Raw genomic sequence first — 6,000 nt, forward strand, 5'->3', positions numbered from 1 at the left:
TTGGCTAAAAAGTAGCTTCATGGTTGCTATATATTCAGATAATGCAAACCCCTTTATATTTTCAAAGGATTTTAAAACTCTTGTATTTCCACTTTTTCACTGTAAAAATAGAAGATTATATATATGAAAAGTTAGATGAAACACAAGGTTTATTTTGCAGATTAAATGAATCTGTCAGGTCCTATACAATTGTGAATAGTTAAGGCTTTACTTTGTAGAAGTTGAAAACTGAAGGGGAAGTAGTCCAGGAGGTGACACAGTGGATAAAGCACTGAAGTCAACCTTGAGGTCCTGAGTTCAGTTTCCAGTGACATATGTACTAGACTGATGTCTGGTTCTTTCTCTCCTATGTTTCTCATAAATAAATAAATAAAAATAAATAAATATTTTTTCTTTTTTTTTTTTACTATTTATTTATCTATTCCCTTTTGTTTTCCTTGTTGTTTTATTGTTGTTGTTGGTGTTGGATAGGACAGAGAGAAATGGAGAGAGGAGGGGAAGACGGGGAGAGAAAGACACCTGCAGACCAGTTTCACCGCCTGTGAAGCGACTCCCCTGCAGATGGGGAGCTAGGGGCTCGAACCGGCATCCTTACACCCATCCTTGCGCTTTGTGCCACCTGTGCTTAACCCGCTGTGCTACTGTCCGACCCCTAAATAAATAATTAAAAAAAAAACTGAAAGGAAGAAGGTTCATGGAAATCCCAGGTAAAAATAATACCAAAATTTGAAAGACTGAATGACTGTGTTTTTTTTGTTTTGTTTTGTTTTTGCCTCCAGGGTTATTGCTGGGGCTCTGTGCCTGCACTATGAATCCACTGCTCCTGGAGGCCCCCCATTTTGTTGCCCTTGTTGTTTTATCGTTGTTGTGGTTATTATTATTATTATCAATGTCATTGTTGTTGGGTAGGACAGAGAGAAATCAAGAGAGGAGGGGAAGACAGAGAGGGGGGAGAGAAAGACAGATACCTGCAGACCTGCTTCACTGCCTATGACGCAACCCCCCTGCAAGTGGAGAGTACCGGGCTCGAACCGGGATCCTTATGCCAGTCCTTGTGCTTCACACCATGTGCTTAACTGCTGTACTACCACCTGACCCCTAGTTTTTAACTATAGTGGAACTGAAAAAGACAAAACTATGGAGACAGAAAAATAATAAAAGGTTTTCAGGAGAGGGGTGAAAGGGATGAAGAGGCATGTGAGTAAGAAACTACTGTGGTCCACAAAAACAGTTGAGGGTTCAACTTCACCCGGGGACAGCACTTAACACAATTGAAATGAATAACAAATGATTTACTTTAACTGGGCTCTCACTGTGTGTCCAGACTGTTCTGAACATCTACATGCTATCTTCACATCTCTAGTCAAACCTTATTTAATATTATTTCTTAAGACTGAGTTTTTAATAAGGGCTGAGCAATGAAGTACTCAAGATTATAAAAGAATATGTAAATATATATATATATATGTACCATTATATAGAACATTTTTCTAATGCTTATCCAGAAGTTATTTTTAAAAAATTAAAAGTATTTCACCATAGCATTGACAGAAAATGTTCAGAAAAAGAAATACTACTATATAATGCTTTGTAAATTACAGGGTAGTGGAATACATGCTCGAGTGTGCATGTTAACACATGCAAGGATCTGGGTTCAGGCTCCTGGCCCCTACCTGCAGTGAGAAGGCTTCACAAAAAATGAAATAGTGCTGAAGGTCTCTCTCTTTCTCTGTCCCTCTCTATCTCCCCTTCTTCTCAATTTCTCTGTCTCTATTCAAAATAAATAAAAATATTTTTCAAAGAAAAATATATTCTTTGTCAAAGATTCCTGAACTGTCATTCTATTATCACTATGAGAACAGGTCATTGGTAATTTTCAATTTGTGAGTATTTTCTTTGTTCTTATTAATTTTAAAGTTACAGTTATGAGACACTGCTACATGGCAAATAGGTGACTGAGTACTGATGCAGCAATATTTGCATATCTATGAAATGAAAGTTACATCAAAGCTACTCTTATCACATTGTCTGTGTGTCCTGTCGTAATAAGGTGGTAGTTGAGTATCTTAACCAGCTCCTATGAAATGACTGTGCTCCTTTACATCAGTTAGGACTTTTATTTTCTTGCCCTCATTTATATCTCCAGATTCTATTTTACCCTCATCTATATCCTATATGTGATCCAAATGCCTACGTCACCCTACTAAGGAAACAATTCTGTCTCTGATTGCTCCACAGAAAAATTTCTCACCTCCTTTACATGATGAGGATTTAGAAATCACCTGATGTCTAGGCTCTACCTCAGACCTCTGATCTGAGATGGAACCCTCAGACCACAAAGACAGTGACTGTGTAAAGAGAAGGTACAAAGAGCATGAGCTCTGGATCCTTGGTATCTAGGAAGCAGGGTGGAGATAGGCCCAATCAATAAGAAAAGTGGTCACATAAGAAGCTAGAGACATGTGCTCTACCAGGAAGGAATCAAATTCTCTGGGACTACCTACATATATATATATATATATATATATATATATATATATATATTCTCACACAAAAGTACCCATCTCTTTCTGTACATTGTCTCCAACTACTACCAGTGTTGTCTCTGAAACCCATTAACCCAAGGCTTAATTCTCTGCTGTGTGAGAAGTCTAGGGAAAAAAACATTGAACCCTGAAAGGTAAGGAACGCATATAGAAGAACATGCAGGTGGAATAAAAAAGCATCAGAAAAGCAAGTCCTTGGGTCTGACATACTCTAAGTCACAGAGATTTTGATTGTTTAATGGTTCTCTTTTGTGCCAGTTCTACATTGATGTTACTATGGTGAAACCAGCTGGTCACAGATGGTAGTTGTGGACCTTTAATTCCTGAGCCAGAGGCTGAAAAGAATGTTGGTGCAAAGAGTACAGAAAAACTTGAGAGAAAGTAGACAAAGTAGGAAGCAAACATCTTATTTCTCAGGCTTCCTGAATCTTTTGAGTCATAGAATAACTCCAAATATAAAAGGTCTAGAACTCAGCTCCCTCTATGCCAATATAATCCAGAAAGTGCAGAGAATTTGCTCCAAAAAAGGCATTTATTATTCCCCTTAAATTCTGGCAGTATAGAACTAAGTATTCTTTGTAAGAAGCATGGAGCTTGTTTCCACCTTTTCCTTGGGTCCCCAAAGAAGTCAAAATTAATCGCACAAATTTGGAAGTGGCTAATTTTTAATGGAAATTTAATCTGTATCTTACCCCAGTGAAAAGTAGCTGTTTACAAAGCAAGAGGGCCAGTGTGGTAAGTGTAACCCAATATTGCTTTGTAAATGGGTCAACTTTTCACTGGACTATTGTATATCGCACAGCTTTTATACAACCTTGTTAAATTTTAGACAACCATGGCAATCAAATATAAAACATTCAGATGCTTTGGTTATGCTTTCTCATTACTGGTTTAAGTCTCTATTTCTGAAAATAGGAATTGAAGTAATAACTGAAAATTCACTGTGGAGAGAAATTAATGCATAATAATTCACTCCAAAGAACAAATGTGTCATGAGCTGAGACTTGTTATTTCCATACTGAATTCCTACACTGTCCACCAATATAAATCTCCAGTGCTTGAGTCAATATGAGACTAGACTGGATGGAGTTAGAGAGATTAATAAAAAAATGTTCAAAGACACAATCAAGCCAGACCATTTTATTGGGTCCTAGGGAAGAATGGGTTGTAATTTATTCTGTATGTGCGAGAAAGGAAATAATTATTTATAAATTGCAAAATAAGGGGAAAACGTATCATAGTTTTAGTCTTTCAAAACCCAAACATTCTTGTTCTGGAAGACAGACACAACCCTTCTCTCATATAGTTCTCTCACCTTAGGAAAGGAGGCCTGAATTCATGGGGTTTGCATTTTCATGATGGACAATTATTTGAGACTCACAGTACTGAACAAAAGGCAAATGAGGTGCACATTCTGAAAGTCTAAGAGTGGGAAAAGATGAGTGGGCACAAATGGCAGCCAGCTTCTTTGACTGACACTGATTTATAGTTTTCTCTTCCTGGAGGATAGATAGTTTTAGGCCACATGCCATGCAATTATGAATTAACATAAAATTTAAATATTTAAAAACAGTATGTAGTGTGTATTAATGTACAGCTATGAATCAAGTGCATTGAATATTACACATAAGAACTTTCTGTAACTTTATAACATTTTGACAAAGTGATTGATACTATTACCATTTTGTAGGTACAAATTTAAATTCACATGGCCATGGAGCACAGGATTTTTAGGTGCAGGAGCCCAAGTTAAATTTCTGGTATCAGAAATAAATAACCACAATAATATTCTGGTTCTACCTCTCACTGATAAACAAGCAAACTTTAAAAGCAATTTTTATTGGGGGAATTTGCAGTTTAGTTATAGATACAAGGGAACAATTACTCATCTCCCTGAACATCATGCAGCAGGGCCTCAAGGTTCACTGCACTTCCTCCTTCCCTCCCTCTCTGTTCTCAGAGTCCGAGTTTCACTTTGTCCCTCTCTGGAATTTATTTATTAAATTCCACCAATTATATCATTTGGTACTTGCCCTTCTCTTTGACCTATTTCACTTAAAATAATGTCTTCAAGTTCTATCAAAGATGAGGCAATGAATATGACTTTATTATTTTAAACATCTGAGTAACCTTTCATTGTATATATACACCAATTTTTTTAATTTTTATGTATAAAATGGAAATATTGACAAAACCATAGGATAAGAGGGGTACATTTCCACACAGTGCCCACCCCCAGACCTCCATATCCAATCTTCTCCTTTGATAGCTTTCCTATTCTTTATCCTTCTGGGAGTACGGACCCAGGATCATTGTAGGGTGCAGAAGATGGAAGGTCTGGCTTCTGTAATTGCTTCCCCGATGAACATGGGTGCTGACAGGTCGATCCATATCCCCACTCTATTGGGGCAGGGATCTGGGGTGGCAGGACTCCAAGATACATGGTGGGGGTCATATGCCCAGGGAAGTCAGGTTGGCATTATGGTATCATCTGAAACCTGGTGGCTGAAAAAGAGTCAATACATAAAGCAGAACAAATTGCTGACTAATCATGAGCCTAAAGGCAAGAATATTACAGATGAAGATTTGGGGTCTTCATTTTGGGAAAAGCCAGTAGGTCTATTTTAGGTATATTCAAAGGGCCCATGACTTGATTAGTTTTTTCCTGAGCCTGACAACTAATATGCCCAGGCTTTTATCTGGGGAGATGGTGTCATCGACTTGATCTGGGGCCCATATTCAGCACAGGAGCTTATGTAACTTGTACATACTTGTAGGTCTGAGCTCAAATGCTGTGGTCATGGCTAGGAACATTCTAGGCTTACACTAATAACAGGACCCATCTTCCTCGAGTAGTAGGTAAAGTATGTTGTCCAGTCTCCCTTTGGAGAATGGAACATTCCTTACCATTATTGATCCACATTGAGGGCAGTGTCCTATAGGGGCCCACAGAGGAGTCCACTATGCTGTTCCTGATAGAGATGACCAGTGACAGTGGCAAGAGGGATCTGTTAAAGTTCTAGGCCCAATATCATGTCTGTGTTGGAATCCCAGGATTCCCTGACTAGTGTCCCAGGTGATGGGGTGGCCTGATAGTGACTAAAGAGTCATCATTAAAGTATGTCAATCTCTTGACCTTATTCAGCATTTGTAGAATTTTCTTAACAACTTATCTATCACTGGACATCTAGGTTGCCTCTAAGTTTGTGCTCTTATAAATTGTGCTGCTAAGAACACAGGTATACATACTGGGTTTTAGAAAAGTCATGAAGCATTTTTGCATGGGAAACATAGAATAGGAATTGCATGGTGGTGGTGCACCTAACTGAGCACACATGTTACAATGCACAAGGACATAGGTTCAAGTCCAGATAGCCCATCTTCAGGGGTGAAAGCTTCATAAGTGGTAAAGCAGTTCTGCAGGTGTCTCTATCTACCCCTTCTGTCTCTATCC

Source organism: Erinaceus europaeus, chromosome 12, assembly GCF_950295315.1.
Source record: "Erinaceus europaeus chromosome 12, mEriEur2.1, whole genome shotgun sequence".
Classification (NCBI taxonomy): Eukaryota; Metazoa; Chordata; class Mammalia; order Eulipotyphla; family Erinaceidae; genus Erinaceus; species Erinaceus europaeus.